Source organism: Calliphora vicina, chromosome 5 (assembly GCF_958450345.1).
Source record: "Calliphora vicina chromosome 5, idCalVici1.1, whole genome shotgun sequence".
NCBI lineage: Eukaryota > Metazoa > Arthropoda > Insecta > Diptera > Calliphoridae > Calliphora > Calliphora vicina.
Genome location: NC_088784.1, coordinates 17,260,597 through 17,271,800, shown reverse-complemented (window position 1 = coordinate 17,271,800; position 11,204 = coordinate 17,260,597).

The following is an 11,204-nucleotide window of genomic DNA, read 5'->3' as shown; positions in this document are numbered from 1 at the left end:
AGCTTTTAGCCGGACTTTTATTCAGCATCCAGGAAGATATAAGGCGAAACGAAGTGTTGTTCGCAAACTTCACAACCTTCCGGACACGGACGAACCACTACTATTTCTTGTCTAATTGAGTTGGTCATCAAAAATACAAAGCCATTGACCCAGATGGAATTTCCATACTGATACTGAGGAAACTTCAAGAGCAGGCAGTTGAGTTTATAACGAAGTTGCTACAACTTTCCGTCGATCAAAAATGCAAAGCCATTTGCCCAGATTAAATTTTCATACTGATACTGAAGAACTTATAACTTTCCGTCAAGTGCCGATATCTGGAAAATGATCGTGTTATTTCACTGCAGAAATCTGGAAAAAACGCGAGCCATGGAGAATCGTATATAAAGATTTCTCTGTTATCTTTTGTCCTGAAGACACTCGAGGATCTTCTCTTCTACTTTCCACACTGACACTACACCTTATACTAGTGGCTCACCACCAACATGGATGCCGAAAAATGCACAGCACCACCACACAGCATTTGTAACCGCCATAGCCACTCAAGTTTCCCAAGGTTTGAACCAGCATAAACCGTGTGAGAGAAAACCGTCATTCATGAGATGGATCGTAGACTACTTGAGTGACTGTCAGTCGTTCGTTTAGTTCAGAGACAGCAAATCGAAACACCGTATGATTAAACAAGGGGTTCCTCAGGACGGGGTCATGTCAGCCATATTTTTATACCATTCATCCTCGTGAGAAGGGTATATATAAGTTTGTCATTCCGTTTGTAATTTCTACATTTTTCATTTCCAACCCTATAAAGTATATATATTCTGGATCCTTATAGATCGGAGTCGATTAAGCCATGTCCGTCTGTCTTTCCGTCTGTTGAAATCAACAACCCGGAGCCGCCAAATAACTTACATACACAATTCATACATCAATATCTCCGGAATTCTTCCGGCTCGGTTGCTATTTCGAGAAAATCGGTCCAGGACAACCTTGATCTTTGACCTATTTTTTTACCTATATCTGGATTACTAAGTCATTAATATAGACAATATGGATACCTAATGATAGATATTTCAAAGACCTTTGCAATGACGTATATAATGGGTCAAAATTGGAAAAAATATTTTGTAACCCGAATTTTTTTTAATATTCGCTAAATATTAAAAAAACAAAAAAAAAATTTTTTAAATTTTAAAAAAAAAAATTAAAAAAAAACATTTTAAAAAACAATTTGAACAAAATTTTTTTTTTAAAAAAATTAAAAAACAACTTTGGAAAAAAAAAAATTTTGTTTACCTAAAAATATTTAAAATTTTTATTTTGAAGTATAATTTGGTGAATAAGATTCGGATTGTTTAATTTCAAGCTCTCTAAACTACCTGTACATGGTGTGGAATTGATTGTGGAAGCGACCGGGACACAACATTGATGTCCTATGTGGGTTTTATTCACATGGTGTGACCTGAAACGTTTTTGCAAAATGAAGTTGAACATAAAAACAAGATCATAATATTTTTGTTTAATAAAGACTCGTGCATACGAAATGAAAGTTTAACATCTCTTCTTTAAAATAAAATAGATATGTACAATTTTTATAATTTGGATAGTTTATAGGCCAATGCTCGCGTAATTTATATTTAACAACTGACATAAAATGCAGCACATTATTTATATGTCACTTGTGTATTGTTCAGTAACCAGTAGCTATTTTCTTTTTATTAGCTTGTGATTTCAATGGTCTGGTCCTTTGATTTATGTAAATTCAAAATATTTGCTTCCAAACTATACTTAAAAACTAAGTTTTTTCTCTCTCGCTCTCTCTAGTTCCTCTTAATTCTTACAAAAGAAAAATGTATTCTAATGTTAGTTTTAGAATACAAATTGACCTTTCATTTATCTAAATATAAATGACACTAATTAGCTCTTCAATTGCTTAAAAAAAAACCAAATAGCAAACAAAAAAAACAAAAAAATCGCCTTAATCAGAACACCAATTAATCTTTAAACAAAAAAAAGCTGTAAAAGAGTCTTCAAACATTTCATAAAGAGGAAAATTTTCTATACATTTTGTTAATCTAAATAAAAATCTGTTTATTACAGAGATCCCACATAATTGTTGCTATATAATAGATAGATTTTGGTCACTTTAGTAGACTTAAAACTTAGAGCTTATAATCTTGTAACAGTTCTATTTTCTTTATTAAATATTTAAGTGTAGGACTGTCTGTCCTTATTCAGATATATAGATGTATGTATGTACTTTGTGTACTTATATGTTTTTGTTAAACATTCTTTGAGATAAACCAACTCTCAGTAGTCCTTATATGGATTAAAAAATAATATAGAGAAAACCCAACCCCATTAATATTCATTCTAGATTGTTGTTAAGCATATTTATTATGTGCGAAAAAAGGATTTTCTTTAACCCTTAAAAACACATAATTATTAAAAAAAGATTTCTATAGAACTGAACTAGAACAGAACTAGAACCGAACTAGAACAGAACTAGAACAGAACTAGAACAGAACTAGAACAGAACTAGAACAGAACTAGAACAGAACTAGAACAGAACTAGAACAGAACTAGAACAGAACTAGAACAGAACTAGAACAGAACTAGAACAGAACTAGAACAGAACTAGAACAGAACTAGAACAGAACTAGAACAGAACTAGAACAGAACTAGAACAGAACTAGAACAGAACTAGAACAGAACTAGAACAGAACTAGAACAGAACTAGAACAGAACTAGAACAGAACTAGAACAGAACTAGAACAGAACTAGAACAGAACTAGAACAGAACTAGAACAGAACTAGAACAGAACTAGAACAGAACTAGAACAGAACTAGAACAGAACTAGAACAGAACTAGAACAGAACTAGAACAGAACTAGAACAGAACTAGAACAGAACTAGAACAGAACTAGAACAGAACTAGAACAGAACTAGAACAGAACTAGAACAGAACTAGAACAGAACTAGAACAGAACTAGAACAGAACTAGAACAGAACTAGAACAGAACTAGAACAGAACTAGAACAGAACTAGAACAGAACTAGAACAGAACTAGAACAGAACTAGAACAGAACTAGAACAGAACTAGAACAGAACTAGAACAGAACTAGAACAGAACTAGAACAGAACTAGAACAGAACTAGAACAGAACTAGAACAGAACTAGAACAGAACTAGAACAGAACTAGAACAGAACTAGAACAGAACTAGAACAGAACTAGAACAGAACTAGAACAGAACTAGAATAGAACAGAACTAGAATAGAACAGAACTAGAATAGAACAGAACTAGAATAGAACAGAACTAGAATAGAACAGAACTAGAATAGAACAGAACTAGAATAGAACAGAACTAGAATAGAACAGAACTAGAATAGAACAGAACTAGAATAGAACAGAACTAGAATAGAACAGAACTAGAATAGAACAGAACTAGAATAGAACAGAACTAGAATAGAACAGAACTAGAATAGAACAGAACTAGAATAGAACAGAACTAGAACAGAACTAGAACAGAACTAGAACAGAACTAGAACAGAACTAGAACAGAACTAGAACAGAACTAGAACAGAACTAGAACAGAACTAGAACAGAACTAGAACAGAACTAGAACAGAACTAGAACAGAACTAGAACAGAACTAGAACAGAACTAGAACAGAACTAGAACAGAACTAGAACAGAACTAGAACAGAACTAGAACAGAACTAGAACAGAACTAGAACAGAACTAGAACAGAACTAGAACAGAACTAGAACAGAACTAGAACAGAACTAGAACAGAACTAGAACAGAACTAGAACAGAACTAGAACAGAACTAGAACAGAACTAGAACAGAACTAGAACAGAACTAGAACAGAACTAGAACAGAACTAGAACAGAACTAGAACAGAACTAGAACAGAACTAGAACAGAACTAGAACAGAACTAGAACAGAACTAGAACAGAACTAGAACAGAACTAGAACAGAACTAGAACAGAACTAGAACAGAACTAGAACAGAACTAGAACAGAACTAGAACAGAACTAGAACAGAACTAGAACAGAACTAGAACAGAACAGAACTAGAACAGAACTAGAACAGAACTAGAACAGAACTAGAACAGAACTAGAACAGAACTAGAACAGAACTAGAACAGAACTAGAACAGAACTAGAACAGAACTAGAACAGAACTAGAACAGAACTAGAACAGAACTAGAACAGAACTAGAACAGAACTAGAACAGAACTAGAACAGAACTAGAACAGAACTAGAACAGAACTAGAACAGAACTAGAACAGAACTAGAACAGAACTAGAACAGAACTAGAACAGAACTAGAACAGAACTAGAACAGAACTAGAACAGAACTAGAACAGAACTAGAACAGAACTAGAACAGAACTAGAACAGAACTAGAACAGAACTAGAACAGAACTAGAACAGAACTAGAACAGAACTAGAACAGAACTAGAACAGAACTAGAACAGAACTAGAACAGAACTAGAACAGAACTAGAACAGAACTAGAACAGAACTAGAACAGAACTAGAACAGAACTAGAACAGAACTAGAACAGAACTAGAACAGAACTAGAACAGAACTAGAACAGAACTAGAACAGAACTAGAACAGAACTAGAACAGAACTAGAACAGAACTAGAACAGAACTAGAACAGAACTAGAACAGAACTAGAACAGAACTAGAACAGAACTAGAACAGAACTAGAACAGAACTAGAACAGAACTAGAACAGAACTAGAACAGAACTAGAACAGAACTAGAACAGAACTAGAACAGAACTAGAACAGAACTAGAACAGAACTAGAACAGAACTAGAACAGAACTAGAACAGAACTAGAACAGAACTAGAACAGAACTAGAACAGAACTAGAACAGAACTAGAACAGAACTAGAACAGAACTAGAACAGAACTAGAACAGAACTAGAACAGAACTAGAACAGAACTAGAACAGAACTAGAACAGAACTAGAACAGAACTAGAACAGAACTAGAACAGAACTAGAACAGAACTAGAACAGAACTAGAACAGAACTAGAACAGAACTAGAACAGAACTAGAACAGAACTAGAACAGAACTAGAACAGAACTAGAACAGAACTAGAACAGAACTAGAACAGAACTAGAACAGAACTAGAACTGAACTAATATTTATGGAATCTATAGACGAGACTACAGTTGAGTCTATAGACGAGAGACCAGAGTTGAGGCTATAGACGAGAGACCAGAGTTGAGTCTATAGACGAGAGACCAGAGTTGAGTCTATAGACGAGAGACCAGAGTTGAGTCTATAGACGAGAGACCAGAGTTGAGTCTATAGACGAGAGACCAGAGTTGAGTCTATAGACGAGAGATTACAGTTGAGTCTATAGAAGAGAGACTACAGTTGAGTCTATAGGCGAGAGACTACGAGTTGAGTTTAAAGACGAGAGACTACGAGTTGAGTCTATAGACGAAGACTACGAGTTGAGTCTATAGACAAGAGACTACGAGTTGAGTTTAAAGACGAGAGACTACGAGTTGAGTCTATAGACGAAGACTACGAGTTGAGTCTATAGACAAGAGACTACGAGTTGAGTCTATAGACGAGAGACTACGAGTTGAGTCTATTGATGAGAGACTACAGTTGAGTCTATAGACGAGAGACTACAGTTGAATCTATAGTTGAGTTATGTCCCATTTCCTTTAACCTTAACCTTAAATGTCCCATTATTACTCCATGATTGCTAAAAAGGGTTAATTGGTTTTTAGCGTGTTTGTTTTTGTTTTATTTCCCTTTCTCTGTGCGATTTTCTTTGTAGAACAGTCAAGGTTGCTGCTTGTGTGTTTTGTGTAAAATTGTGATAAAACAGTTGCAGGTGTTGCAGTTGTTGTTATTGCTGTTACCAACGTTGCTGCTGCTGACGGTGATGCTGCTGGTGATGATGATGATGATGTTGCTGGTGCTGTTGTACTACATGGGTCCTTTGTGATGCTAGATTTCTACCAACATCACAGATAAACCTTGAATATTAACACACACAATTGTGCATACAATCATCCATATTTTTTTATTTTTTTTTTATTTTTTGTAACCACATAAAAACTAAAAGAATATATTGTTGAAATTTTATTTGCGGCAATGCACTGGGAGAAAATTTATTAGTTGAATTAAAAAAAAAACAAGAACTTAAATGGAACTTGGCTAAAAATTATTTAAAATAGTGAGTAGAATGGAAACTACTTTTGAAAACTATTAGGGGGATTTACAATAGATAGCGTACCTTTCGAACCTCACAGGAAATAATGGAGAGGTGTCAAATCGCACAACCTGGTAGACCAATTGACAGATTAATTTCTCGAAATCAAGTTCTCGCCAAATTGTTATTTCAATAAATCGACAGGTCAACGTATGGTAGGTAGCGACATCCTGTTGAACCAAATCTCCACCGGATCAATGTCATCCATATTTTCAAACAAAAAATCATTGATCATGCTGCGGTAACGATCTCCATTGATAGTAACGCGAACTACGGCATAATTTTTTGAGGAAATAAGGCCCGATAATGCCACCAGCATGTAAACCGCACCAAACGGTCTGTTGTGGATCGATCTCACTTCAAATGCGCCAAATTTTGTTGATTAGCAAACCCGCTAAGCAAAAAATTAACACAATTTTGCGATAAAACAGTCGTCAGTCGGCGCGAATCGATGACTGATTTTCAAAATAAATTTGGATAATTTGGTAGCGTTGTTCAAACGTCCAACTATTTATGATGACTTGCCAGGGTATACGGATCATAAATGTCAAAAACTGAGCGCAGTATGACAGTTCGTCTGACAGTTAAACCTTTCTTAAGTTCTATCGGACTTATAAAGACCGTCAAATGTAGCTGAAGCATGACTTTGTAAAGATCTGGGATAGAAGCTAGAAATAGATCATTAAAATGGTTGAATTTAACCCTCTAACCGGCAAACTTTAAAAAGCTAAAAAAAAAATTGTCAAATAATTTTTTTTAGTGTAATTATTATCCAATAAACTAAGAACAGCCATCAGAAACTAATTTGCAAATTAAGTTTAGGAACCAGATGCAAAAAGGTGAAGAGTGCCTCAGGGCATTGTTGCCGGTTAAGTGTAAAAAACAATAATTATGATAAGATTTTATTGAAAAACTAATTAAAAATATATAATAAAAAATATTTCGAATATATCGAGCGACAAAAAGTTAGTAAAACTTTGATTTAAAAAAAAAATGATACACAAAATTTCACGTGCTAAAATTATGACATCACTCACAAAACAGCTGACAAAACAAAACCTAAAAGTCAGAATGGATTTCGACCTTTGAGGGAAATGTTAAAAAATCTGTAACTAAAGTCACAGTTAAATTTAAAAAATGAAAATTATAATTACTTTTTGAGATAATTGGTGTTAAAAGATCTAGAATTGAACCTAAAATATGACGGCATAAATAATTAATTTTATTATTATTAAATTATTTTATAATTTTGTTCAGTGCATATTCTTTTAGCCATCGCATGCCTAAGTTTGTGTATTTCTTTCTATAGCAATAAAGCTATACCTTAAGAGAAGGTAATTATCCTTGTAGAGAATAAAAAAAAAACAACAAGAAATATGTAGTATATAATAAACACAACAACAGCATAATAAAAACAACCACACTGATTCACACAAACCCACCAATAAAACCGCATACATATTTAAAAATGAATAAAAAAAACCAACAACAATAGCAAAAAAAAAAAATAACAGCAAGAAAAAAAAGGAAAAAAGTATCAAAGAGGTTTATTCTTTCACTCAAAGAGTACAAAATGAATATGAAGAAGAAGATGAAGAAGAGGCGAAAAAAAACTTGGGTTTTCAAGTTTATCCTTGTAGAATTTTCTTATTGTAAGAATCTATTGAGCTTGTGGTTTTTTTCGTTTTATTTTATCATTATTTAACAACAATTTTTCTACATTAAATTAAATATTTGCTTAAAAAATTTTGCATGTTTTCTAAGCCAACAACATCAACAACAAACACTAATTCTTTTGTAAACAGAGAAGAAAATAAACTGTAAATATACAAGAAAAAAAACAATTCTGTGAATGACAAGCAAATATGTACCAAAAACAAGATACGATGAACGCTTTCGGGGAAGAGTATTTTAAATAACGCATTGGGTGGTTTTTATTTAATATTTAGCGACCTTTTCTTTGACACACACAGAATACAATTCACTTTGTTTGCACAATTTCTTCTTTGAGCTCAAAGCCAAACATTTTGTGCTTTAAAATGTCTTTGAGCGGCGTTTGGTGGATGGGTGGTTGGTTGTCCATTTAAAATTCGCGGCTCATTGTTGTTAAAATCTCTAAATAACAGAGGAATTAGTAGATTTAAAGATTCTATGTGGTAGGGAATTTTATTTAAAAATGCAAACTACCTAAAGCTGGGTAAATTAAGATGTGTCTTTAAGAAAAATTAACATTTAGGAAACAGCTCATGGACAGATCTGTCAGATTATTGTTATTGAAATTGGAAGATATATGTAGTGTGTGAACAACTAAATAGAAATAGGCTCTAAAGCTGAACAAATTCCTAGACACAAATGGGCTCTGTTATTGAGCAAATTCCCAGACAGAAATATATTCAGTAACTGAGCAAATTCCTAGATGGAGATGGACTCAGTCATAGAACAAATTCCTAGACAGAAATAGTTCGGCTCTGTTCCCAAGTTAAGCGTATCCCAGAGAGAGAGTTCTGCATGGATCGAAACAAATAGCAGTCACCGGACTATAAGGCGGGTGAGTCAAAACTTCCCAACCAATTCTTTCTTAATAGTTTTTAACAGACATTGCAGCATGTGGCCGAAAATTGTCTTCACTTCAAAGGAAAGGTCTGACCAGATTTCAACAGCTCATAATAGATAGGACCCTTTTGCTCCCACTAAATTCTGAGAATTACCTCAAGGTTTCTCAGCTTCAATTTGAAAGGTAACCAATTTCCATGCTTTTGAATGAATCCTGCTGCTCGCAAAAATAAAATTCATGGAGTAATGACTCCAATTCTTGGTCTTCAAACTTTTTTGGCTGGCCTGGGCGATCTTTCTGGCAACATATGGATACCGGGCCAAAAGAACTTCTCATCTTTTGAGACCAAGAAAGAATCAAGCCAATTTCGGATACTCTGTTCTGAAGTGAAGCGTATAACAGAGAGAGAGTTCTGTATAGATCGATCTTTATGGAATATTACGGGTTCATGTCTGGGCACATAGTCAGTTGCGTTCTCTACAGGTTCCCTGTGATGTTTAGGTTAGATTTCAGCAGCTCATAATAGATAGGACTCTTTTGCTCCCACCAAATACAGAGAATTACCATAGCGCCATGGATATTTGGGTTTGGTGTCGATTCGGCTGGTTGGCCGGGCTTCACATGCGGTGTCTTTCACTTAGGGTTATTGCAATGGATCTATTTTTCATCGCAAGTAATGATTCGGTGCAAAAATTATTATCTTTTCAAGGACTTCAATTGTTGGGGTTTTTTGGCCAATGATCACTTCAAACGAATATGTTGCGTTCTGTGATGGTCTGGCCAGATTTCAGCAGCTCATAATAGATAGGACTCACTAAATACAGAGCATTACCTTAGATCCATGGATATTTGGCTTTGGTGTCGATTCAGCTGGTTGGTCGGGCTTCACATACGATCTCCTACGCTTCGGGTTATCGTAATAGATCCATTTTTGCTCGCAAGTAATGATTCGATGAAAAAATGATTTTCTTTTATAGCGTTCAAGCAGCATCTCCAACATTAAAAATCGTCTTTTAAGGTGTCTCGGCTTCAATTCGTATGGTAGACAATTTCCCTAATTTTCAATTAATCCTGCTGCTCTCAAACGTTTTGAAATTGCTGCTTGAGTAGCTCCCAATGATTTTGCAAGCTCTTGCCTTCAATTCTTGGTCTTCACACTTTTTTGGCTGGACTAGGCGATCTTTGTCTTCTGAACAGAACCGAAACTTTGATGAACTCCTCAGAGGAGTAAATAAAGGCTTTTTTTATAAGTATTTGATATTGTTGAAAACCTTAGGACTTGAAGGTTGATATTTTAGTAAAATTAAATAATTTTATAAATTTTTGGGACATCATTTACCTAAAAACTTAAAGCGGTGCTTTGCCATTTTAGAATTTTTTACTCAAATCTAAAATTTTTTTTAAAAAATTGGTCAAGTTTGGATAGTTTTGGTGGATGTTGTGTCCGCCCTACATTCTTCGAATATGTCGCCCCTACACCCTTCGTAATGTGACCTATTTTTTTTATCAAAAATTCAACTTTGGGCCACATGTTCTAAAATCCCAAAGCTGGGGTCAGAAAACAAAAAGCAGCTTTGGAAACCTTTATGTATTCCCTATTTATCGCCAAAGTATTTTCCCAGCTCCGAGGGAAATGTGGATCCTATAGGTAAAATTGTAAAAAATACCATTTTTTGGATTTTTGCTCAAATTTTTAGGAATTGCGGGATTCCCTTTGACATTTTCACAAGTTTTTTTTTCAAAATTATTATATAGAATGACAAACTTAAAAAACGTTGAAAATTTCATTGCGTTTGGTTAATAAATAAAGATTTTATTACATTTTACATATTCATTGAGTTTCTAAAACTAAAATTTATATCAAAATTTTAATAGGATTGCAAATATTAGGAACAATTTGATCCACATTTATTCCTAGCTATATTTTTTTGTTAAGATATGTTAATTTTTGGTCTTACAAAAAAAATTTCATGACAATATCTCAATTAGATTCAAAAATATGCCACTTTAAAACTCCGTCCTTCAAAAATATTGCACTTTTTTTCTAACTAAAAAATTTGTATAAATTTTCTTAATATTTTATTCATTGGTTCTAACTCAGTCATGTTTTTTGAAGATCTAGCCGAGTGCTTTTCAAAAATATTAAAATCTTTGAAATCGGATGGGAAACAAAAAAATGGCACGTGTTTAAAAATTTTACATGTCGAAGGTATCCTACTTCGAGCCCCCATATCGACGCACCTGGATCATTTGTATGGCCCATTTTAATATCTTAAACTGGTATGCTCCCTGGCTACGCCCACGTAAAATTTTATCCCGATCGGACCAGCCCTTTAGAAATGCCAAACTCGAAAATACCTCAACTCCAAGCATGTGAAATTTCGTAATAATATCTCCAATAGTTC